The sequence below is a fragment of the Pteronotus mesoamericanus genome, unplaced genomic scaffold (genome assembly GCF_021234165.1).
Source record: "Pteronotus mesoamericanus isolate MK-2021 breed Mesoamerican mustached bat unplaced genomic scaffold, CSHL_Meso_final scaffold_167, whole genome shotgun sequence".
Classification (NCBI taxonomy): domain Eukaryota; kingdom Metazoa; phylum Chordata; class Mammalia; order Chiroptera; family Mormoopidae; genus Pteronotus; species Pteronotus mesoamericanus.
Window position 1 is genome coordinate 29772 of NW_026555308.1, and position 9965 is coordinate 39736.

The 9965-nt window shown below is 47.8% G+C and overlaps 1 pseudogene; it reads right to left on the reverse strand.

Annotated features, from left to right (window-relative positions):
* Window positions 1–4044: 4044 nt before the first annotated feature.
* On the reverse strand, window positions 4045–4971 carry LOC129083267 (60S acidic ribosomal protein P0-like; annotated as a pseudogene).
* Between the last annotated feature and the right edge of the window lie 4994 nt (window positions 4972–9965).

Sequence of the window (9965 nt, forward strand, 5' to 3'; positions counted from 1 at the left end):
CTTTGAGTGGAATGATCACGATTGCTCACCATCTCCTTGGCAGACAAATGAGAACTTTTCATCAGGAAAAAACCATCCTGTTGTGAAGATGAATGAGAAAAGAAGTCCCCAGTGAAGGTAAGAGGGGGCCTGAAGAGAAGGGACAGGACACGGGGCAGGTGACTCATTGTAGTTTTGAGTAGCTTCAGATGTTGGAAATTAAAAATTTTTTTTTCTTGATTTTGGTATTCATTGAATTGAAAATGTCCCACTAGGAAATGAAAGGGGGATTTGCTGTGTGCCAACCACCATTGTACCTAGACTTGTGAGCTCCTTGTTACTCAGAGAGAACCACGAGTCCATCGGCTTCATCGCCTGGGCATCAGGAAATACAAGAGTCTGTCGGCCCCAGCGAAGTTCTGATATTAGGAGGACCTGGGAGAGACCCCGCAGACGAGCAGCCGTTCACAGCGCCTCCCGGCTGCAATGCTCCTGTGTCTTACTGGATGGAGATGTGCTGATGCTACTTGGAACGCTTTTCATCAGAAACTCTAGGTTGCTAGTGTGAGGGGTCTACCCATATTTTCATGTAGATACAGAAAAACATGGTTTCTGAATTTTGGATAGCTCCTTTTAAATCAGGCTGGCTTTTCAGGGCGAGACACTTTAGATTTAAAATGCAAAGTGTTTAACGTGGCTCTTTAACATCTCGTGTGCTTAGAGCACATCTGTTGAGAATTATGTGGGCCCTGCTTTCATGGAAATGAGTCCAAATTGCCAGTTTATCATGGGCAGAAAAATTAAAGAAATAGTGAGCCTGCCGTGCAGGGAACAGACTTGGAGTCTCTACTTTGAAATGGTAGAAGGCATCTTCTGCATTTGACATTTGCCACTATTTTACGTTTTCTGGTGAGACCTCGTATCACTCCATAGTGTTTGGAAAAGTGTAACATTTCCTCCCTTTGCATGAGGGTGCATCTTGGTTCTTACAGTCCTTCCAGGATTTAAGCTTGTGGTGGGCTTGCATTTTGATGGTTTGCAAGCACTGGTGGCTGTTTTACTGGCTGGAGATGTCAACCTGGCCTCTGGGTCATTCCTTACGCTCTTTGATAACTGGGACTCTTTTCTTCTCTGGAGAAAATAAAATGTACTGGACAATAATATCTTATGATCAAATACACTTAGCAAGGGAATACCCAGCAGAATGCGAAAAGGCCGAGATTGCTTCCCCAACCTGTTTTCAAACATTGATCAAGGGTGGCTGTCCCCCCAGGCAGCCTGCAGTCCTCCAGCGGGCGGGCGATGGTGGGGGGCCCTGCAAACCTCTCACCGAACACTAGGGGTCCCACTCATATCCAGATCCTGGGAGGGGTCTTGCCCGGAGCCTCTATGTTTCAGGGGCTGAAGAAACAGATGAGTGGAAACAATGAAAAGAAAAACACCCCCAATTAAAAAATGCACCACGGACTTGAACAGACATTTCCCTGGAGAAGACAGATGGCCAACAAGCCCCCGAAAAGACGCTCAGCAAATGCAAATCAAAACCACCTCGAGATACTACTTCACACCCATTATGGTAGTTATATATAACACAAAATGCAAAGTAGCAAGTGCTGGTGAGGACATGGAGAAATGAACCTTCGTTCATTGCTGGTGGGGATGTAAAACAGAGCAGCCACTGTGGAAAACCGTCTGGCAGTTCCTCAAAAGTTACACATGGAATGACCATATGATCCAGCAATTCTGCTTTTAGGTGTACACCTGAGAGAACGGAAAACAGGCACTTGAACAGACACTTGTGCTCATTTCAGCATTGTTGCCAGTCGCCAAAAGGTAGAAGCGACCCGAATGTCTGCAGATGGATGAATGGTTAGGCAAAATGGGGACTATCCATGCAGTGAATGTTCTTCAACCATGAAAAGAACGAAGAACTGATACACTACGATATGGATGGACCTTGAAAATGTTATTCTAAGTGAAATAATCCAGACACAAAGGGCCCCATATTAGAATGACTCCCCTTACATGAAATGTCCAAACAGGAAAATCCATAGAGATAAAAGTACATTAGTAGTTTCCAGAGGCTGGGGCAGGGGAGTGGGAATGGGCGCAGGCTTTCATTCTGGGGAGGTGGGAACGTCTGGAACTAGATAGAAGTGGTGGTTAGATAGAAGGGGTATTTACACATCGGAGAAGAGCAAACCTCCTTTCCCACCTTTGCCTGAGCGAGGATGGTGGGGCGGTGTCACGGGGGACAGTGTATGGCTTTGAGGGGCTGAGCCAAGAATGTGCCTCTCCCTGTCCCCACTCCGCACCTGGTTTCACAGATCAAGAGATGTAAACTGAGGTCTCAGAGGAGATGCCCCATCCTCCCCAGACCAGAAGGAGGCTGGGAGACATAAAACGAATGCATCTGGGCCTGCTTTGGGGGATGTTTCTTGCGATGGCAAGGGACACAGAGGCCCGGCGCCGCCGTGCAACTCCGGGGCTTTGCATGCAGCCCTTCTCCCGGCAGGTTCGGCTGCAGTGAGTTTTGCGAGGCTGCTAGACGTCTTCCCAGCAGAATCCCCAGAGAGTTCTAAATTTCAGTCACACTCTCTAAATTTTCATTAAGAGCCTTCACCCGGAGAAAATGATGGATTAGATTTTATTGTTGGAAAGAAGCCAGATAAAATTAGATGCCTTTTAGTCCCCACCGCCCACCCCTCACTCCTCTGCTCTGTTCTAAAGCCTTCACTTCTTTCTCAGTTCCCGGCAAGCAGGCACCCGAGGGTGTTTATTCATTAAAGTCAGTGATGTGCCTGTGTCTCCTTTAAGCCTCTCTGCTTTTATTGCATGTGTGATTTTGTTCTTGCTCCAGCTTTCAAGTTCGGATGGTTTGGGCCTTCGGCTCTGCGTTGGGTGTGTGTGTGGTTTTTCTTTTCTTTCTAAAGCTTGCTAGAGTTTTATAGCTGTAAGCTGGTAGAACACTGTGTTGCACAAAAGAAATTAATCTGGTTCCTTGTCTGCTTTTTCTTGTGTCTCCCAAGCTCTTGCTCTTTTTGGCAAAGATAACTGGCTGTCTCTTCCATCCAAATAAGAATTTAGAGTTTACCTCCCAACCAGCCACTTCTTAGCAAAGCCAGCTTCTGATAGGCGGCTATCTCCTGTCACTGCGCGTGGATGGTGAATTTTAAAAACAGCTGTTATTTCTTATTGCATCAGGACAAGAAAGGAAAGATTCCTCTGCATGAAAACTGGGGCTCAGATCCGTAGCAGGAGACCGCCAAGGCGGTCATTGGTTGCGGAGGGTGTGAGGGCCGCCGATGCCCACGTTACTCATGTGAGGGTCAGCAGTATCTTGAAATTAAATTCCATGTGGAATTCAGCAGAGACCTTCAGCAAGTTTCAGACAGCCTCACCCCGATGTGTCACAGCATCTTAAATTAATAGTGTTTAAAGATCAGCGTTACAGAGGCAGGAGGAGCCCGCTTGCAGCAAAGGGGATTTTTGTGCTGTATTCAGGCAGCAGGCGGGCGCCTTCTCCAGGCAGATCTGAAGTGCATGTTCCCCTTGAGTTGAGAAGAATGTGCGGTCGGGGGTGCTTTGTGGTCAGATGACCTGGTCATAAACGAGTTGACTTTCCCAGGGATGGAAACCTTCTTGATTTCTCTGAGCTGTTTTTCTCCTGCGGCACGTCTTGGCAGTCGCTGTAGACACATAGACACCCACTGAGAAGGCGTTCCTTCCACCCCCACCCCGAATTTTAATGTTGTCCCAAAGGGTGTCCCTTGGCAGCTGAAGGAAAGTTTAATGGGCAGTTTCATTGGTTTCTTGGTGCCGTTGCCCAAATACCTTGGACATTTTTGGGAGCAGGGGACACTAGCAAAGCCCCGGAGGTGGAGGCGCTGGACTGAGGAGCTCAGCAAGTGACATGTGGTCTGCCTGGCTGCCCCTTGGGCTCAGGATGAGACACAGGAGCCTGTCTGATCATGATGGTCATTTTTTTTTGACTTTAAAGAGAAGTAAGTTTTTATTTGCTTGTTTCACAAATAAAGTTGGCTGAGCTGGTTTGTTTTTTGGTGATTAGTTGTAGAGGCTAAGCCTCCTATCCTTGTCTGACTCCCCCAATTCTTCCTTTGCTTCCCCCTTGGCTGGGGCTGGGGCAGCAGCAGGGGCAGCAGCCACAAGTACAGATGGATCGGCCAAGGTGGCCTTGAGCTTTCCTGCAAGTGGGAAGGTGTCATTGGTTTTTGCAGACAACCCGCTTGTACCCACTGATGATAGAATGGGGTGCTGATGCAGCAGTGGGGTAACCAGTCTGCAGACATGTGCCAACAGCATTGCGGACGCCCTCCCGGAAGCGGGAATGCGACGTTTCCTCCGTGATGTCAAGTGCTCCCGGGTTGTAGATGCTGCCATTGTCAAGCTCCTGCTGAATGATCAGCCCAAATGAGAGTGGAGAGATGCTCAGCAGTGTGGCTTTGCTGCCTCCCACTTTGTCTCCAGTCTTAATCAGCTGTATATCACTCAGGATTTCAGTGGTGCCTCTGGAGATCTTAGTGGTGATGCCTAAAGCCTGGGAGAAGGAGATCTTCTTGGGTCCCAGACCGGTGTTCTGGGCTGGCACAGAGACTTCACGTGGGGCAATGGCGCCTGCACGGGCGGCAGCTGGCATCTTATCGGCCGGCAGCATGTCCCTGATCTCAGTGAGGTCCTCATCGGTGAACACAAAGCCTGTGTTCCACCAGATAGGAGGCAACAGAGGTTAGAGAAACTGCTGGGTTGTTTCCCAGATGCCCCGGCAGGCTTTGCGCATCATGATGCTCTTGCTCCTGAGCCCCGCAGCCTTCTCAGGAGGGACCTGTGGGTCTGCTGCCTCTGCTTGGAGCCCACATCTTCTGCTCCCACAATGAAGCATTTTGGATAATCATCTAGAAGCTGGATGATCTTAAGGAAGTAGTTGGAGTTCCAGGTTGCCCTGTCTTCCCTGGAAATCATGCCTCCACGCATGAGGGATTGCTATGCAGGGTTTAAAGACGAGTCTCATGAGGATGTCTGGTGAGAGCCATGATTGCCATGCTGACAGTTACTCTGTCATCCACCTTGTCACCACCTGCAGGGCCAATGGTGGCCATGCCCTGTCTTGTTTGGTTGTTGGTCCACTTGCTAATCATTCACTGTCCCCTGAGCCAGGCACGTTAGGAGGAGCCGGGCACAAAGTGATGAGCAGAAGTGGGCTGCCTCCTGGAATCACGCTGCCCACATGGTACTACTGGCCACATGTGGCCACCGAGCCCCAGAAATGCAGGTGACCTGAACCGAGGCACCCCGAGTGTGAAACACACATCTGATGAGACTACTTAGCACAAAAAAATGATAATAAATTAATACATTTTCTATTCCTCACGTAGTGGTAATGTTTTAGATGTCAGTTTAAATGAAATGTATTATTAAGATTAATTTCATCTGTTTCTTTTTCCTTTTCGAATGTGCGTGGTTAGTAAAAACTTAAAATTAGATCTGTAGCTCACAGGATCACACAAACACACACACATGCATGTGCACATACAGATATGCACACACGTGAGCATGTGCACACACAGCTACAGGCAAGCACACACAGGCACAGCCTTGGGCCAACCCTGCGCCCAGGGCCTCCTGTGCTCAAGCCCTTCATTCTCCTTCAAATGCTTTTAGGACCTTTGCTTGACCCATGCCCCTCACAGACAAGACAGGTTTCCAGCTGATGCTTGGGGCGTAGAGACCTCGCAGCTCCAGGAAGGGCCAGGAAGTAGCAGGCTTGGACCTGTCCCCTGTCCCGATTGTCTGAGTCAGCCGTGTGCCCTGAGAATCCTGCCTGCAGAGTGTTAAACCTGTGTGGGGACCAGCACATGCCTTCCCCTGCGGGAGCCTCCGTCCTTGGTGACCATAGAAAGGATGCGAGACACAGCCGCCCCTTTCCCCCTCCAACTCTCTCTGCTGCCACTTTTCCACGATTCAAAACAAATTGATTTTTACCAGGTTCTTTTACTTTTTAAAATTGAGATGAAATGCACATACCATAAAATTAACCATTTTAAATTCAGCAATCCAGTGGCATTTAGCACATTTACAATGTTATGCAACCACTTCCACCATCTAATTCCAAAATATTTTCATCATTCCAAAAGGAAACTACATACCCATTAGCATCGATCCCCACTCCTCCCACCCCCAACTGCCGCTGTTGTCTTTCTGTCTCTGTGGATTTGTGTGTTCTGGACATTTCACATAAGTGGAGTCAGGCACACACTACGTGGTCTTGTGTGTCTGGCTTCTTTCACTCAGCGTCATGTGTTCAGGTTTCATCCATGTTGTAGCATGTTTCAGTGCTTCACTTCTTTTTTAAAAAGATTCCCATCCCCTAACATTTCCCTTTGGCAAACATCAGCTTGTTCACTATATCTATTGTCTGTTTCCATTTTATTTTGTTTTTTGTTTTTTGTTTTTAGATTCTACATATAAGTGAAACCAAACGATGTTTGTGTTTCTTTGACTTATTTCACTTAGCATAATACCACCTAGGTCCACCTATGTTGTCACAAATGATAAGGTTTCATTCTTTTTTGTTGTTGAATAATAGTCCTGTGTGTGTGTGTGTGTGTGTGTGTGTGTGTGTGTGTGTACACTTACCTTCTTTATCCATTCATCTGTTGATGGACATTTACGTTGCTTCCATATCTTGGCTGTTACTAGTAATGCTGTAATGAATACAGGGGTGCACATACTGAATTAGTGTTTTTGCTTTCTTTGGATAAATACTCCGAAGTGGAATTGCTGGGTCATATGGTAGATCTATTTTTAATTTTTTGAGGAACTTCCATGTGTTTTCCATAGTGGCTGCACCAATTTACAATCACCAACAGAGTATGGGAGTTCCCTTTTCTCCACATCCTCACCAACACTTGTTTGTTGATTTATTGATGGTAGCCATTCTGACAGGTGTGAGGTGGTATCTCACTGTGGTCCTTCCCCCCCCGCCCCATACAAAGAATTTTATCTATTGTGCAAAGAGGGGGTTATTTGGCTCCCAGAAGTTTCTGGGCTCCATTAAGACTGTCCATTTCACAACTCTAGTTCCAGTTTTTCTTCTTCTTTTTAAATAATCTTTATTGATTTTAGAGAGAAGAAGTAAGGGAGGAAAGGAGAGAAAGAGAGAGAGAGGGGGAGGGAGGGAGACATCGATTTTTATTGTTCTACTTATTTATGCATTCATTGGTTGCTTCTTGTAGGTGCCCTGACTGGGGATTGAACCTGTAAACTTGACGTATCAGGACCATGTTCTAACTAACTGAGCTACCCGGCCAGGGCTCCAGTTCTTTTTAGGGATTAAGAGATCAAAAGGCCTAGGATTATAGTCATTGAGGAGGGCTACACACTTTTTGGCTCCAGTTAAATCCCTGGTGTTTGAGGTGTTTGTGGGAACTGTGGAGGCTTGCTTCCTTGTCTTGTACAGCCCTTGAAGAAACTGGTTTAGGAGTGTAAGGTGACTGTCTCTGTGAGTTAGGGGCAGGGGTGGGAGACAGTTTCCTTCACTGTGGTCTTAATTTGCACTTCCCTGATGATTAGTGATGTTGAGCATACTTTCATGTTATTTGTATGTCCTCTTAGGGAAAATATCTATTCAGTGGCTCTGCCTATTTTTAAATTGAATAGGTTTTGTTTTTTTTCTGATGTTACGCATTCTTTTTTATGGCTTAATAATACTCGAGCGTGTGGGTGAGCACATTTTATTCGCCTGTCCCCTGCCGACGGACACTGGCTGCCTCTGCCTTCTGTGGGTCATGCTGCTGTGAACGCGGGGGATAAGATATTGGTGAAACACCCACCTTCACTGCGTGAAGGTCTGTGCCCATGAGTGGGACACCAGCTTCTTTTTTCTTCAAAACCTGGCCCTTCTCCTACAATTCCCCTTTAGCCCTTTCCAGGAAGCCTTGTTTTTTGCCTCCAGACCCTAGTACCCTGGAGCCCCACCCAAGGCCACCGAAGTCCCAGTGGAGCCTTTCAGAGCAGCCACCAGGCCAGAGGCATCAGTGTGGTAAGAGTGACAAGCCTGGGGCTCAGGGGACAGAAGCCACACCTTTTTCAAGTGCAGAATTAGTGCTCAGCCCACAAGAGGCCTTTATAAAAGGTAGAATTAAATGTCCAAGACTTTTATGATAAAACGGATTCAGAGTTCATTTTTCAGGCCCCAGGTTGAGAACAGGGAAAGGGTCCGTGCGGGACCTGGTGCCTGAGACCTCATTTTTCACCTGAAAGGGCTGGTGCTCCATATCCTGGGGATGGGACCAAGCCCGTCACTATATGGGGTCCATTGGAGTGTGCAGTGCAGTGGGGTGGTTGGGGTGGGGGGAGGGTAAGAAAACAAGAAGAGAAATAAAAGGGCTTGCGTGAGGCACAGTGCGAGATGAGAAAGGCTATGCGGTCTGCGAGGGATCAGATGAAGGGAGCACGGGAACGTCGGGAGTGGGGTGTGCCTACCTGTCTGCCGAAGGGGCCCCCTGTCTCCCGTTGGGCCCGGGCTGCCCCGTGGCTAATCTCAGCAGCATTTAGTACATTCATAGTAGAGTTTTTTTTGGCTTATTCATTTATTTTTGCATTTTTATTGAATTGATTGAGGTGGCATTGGTTAATAAAATTAGACAAGTATAAAAATTATACTTATGTAATACATCATCTGTACATTACATTCGCAGTGTTGTGCAACCACCACCTATATCTAGTTCCAGAACATTTCGTCCCCCACATGAAACCCCAAATTCGTTATCCCCATTCCCTGGGAACCTCTAATCTACTTCCTCTCACTGTGGATTTGACTGCTCAAGGGACCCCACATAAGAGGGACCATGTTCTTCTGAGCATAATGTCCTCCAGTTCATCCATGCTGTAACCTGTGTTGGAGTTTCCTTCCTTTTTACAGCTGAATAATATTCCACCGTTTGGATGGGTCTCATTGTGTCTGTCTGTTCTGCTGTTGATGGACACTTGGGTTGTCTCTACCTGTGGCTATAGCGATGGGATTCCTGCTGCAGCGAACATTGTGTACAAATTCTTATGTGGACGTGAGTTTGCGTGCTACCTGCTTGCCTCCGGGAGTAGAGGTGCCGCACCACGTGGCGATTCTATGTTTAACTTTCCAAGGAGCCCCTTCTGTGCAATGTGGGTGATCTTCCCTTGGGATATAGAGAGGCCGCACCTCATGGTGCCTGTTTCCTGCTGCCCACGACATGTGCTGCAGGAGGTGGCGGCGCTCAGACTGCAATTCCAGGCAGAGCGTCTGCAGGGAGGACCACAGGCAGAATTGCGCATTTGTGCACAATTCTTGGGGTTCATGTCATCTACCTGTAGATTATAAAAGTATTCATGGACTCTGTCAGAAGATGACTGTGGAATAATAAAATATATATGTTTGGTCCCTGTCCCAGTTCCCAGCATCCACTCCCAAAACCCTGGGCATCGCAGGGTGACGAGCGTGTCCTGTGTGCCAGTGAGAGGGAGGGGGGCAGGGGCTCCTAGGCTTCAGCATGGGGCTGAGGGCCAGAAAGACCAAGGTGTGGTTGGAGGGTTGGAATTTTCAACCCCACCCTTGACCCCGCAAACTCCAAGAGGGACTAGAGACTGAGCTAAAATCACCAATGACCAATGACTTAATCAGCCTGTGAAATGGAGCCTCGATAAAAACCCTAAATAAAGGGGCTTGGGGAGCTTTTGGACGGGTAGATACGTGGGGTGCTGGGAGGGCCGTGCTCCCGGAGAGGACACGGAAGCTCCACGCCCTCCCCACGCCTTCCCTGTGCATCCTGTCGGCTGTTCCTGAGTCATATCCTTTATAATAGATCAGTAAACGTAAATAAAGGGTTCCCCTGAGTTCTGTGAGCCCTTCTAGCACATTATGGAACCCGAGGAGGGGTCGTGGGAAACCCATATTACAGCTGGTCAGTCAGAAGCACAGGCGACAACCTGGA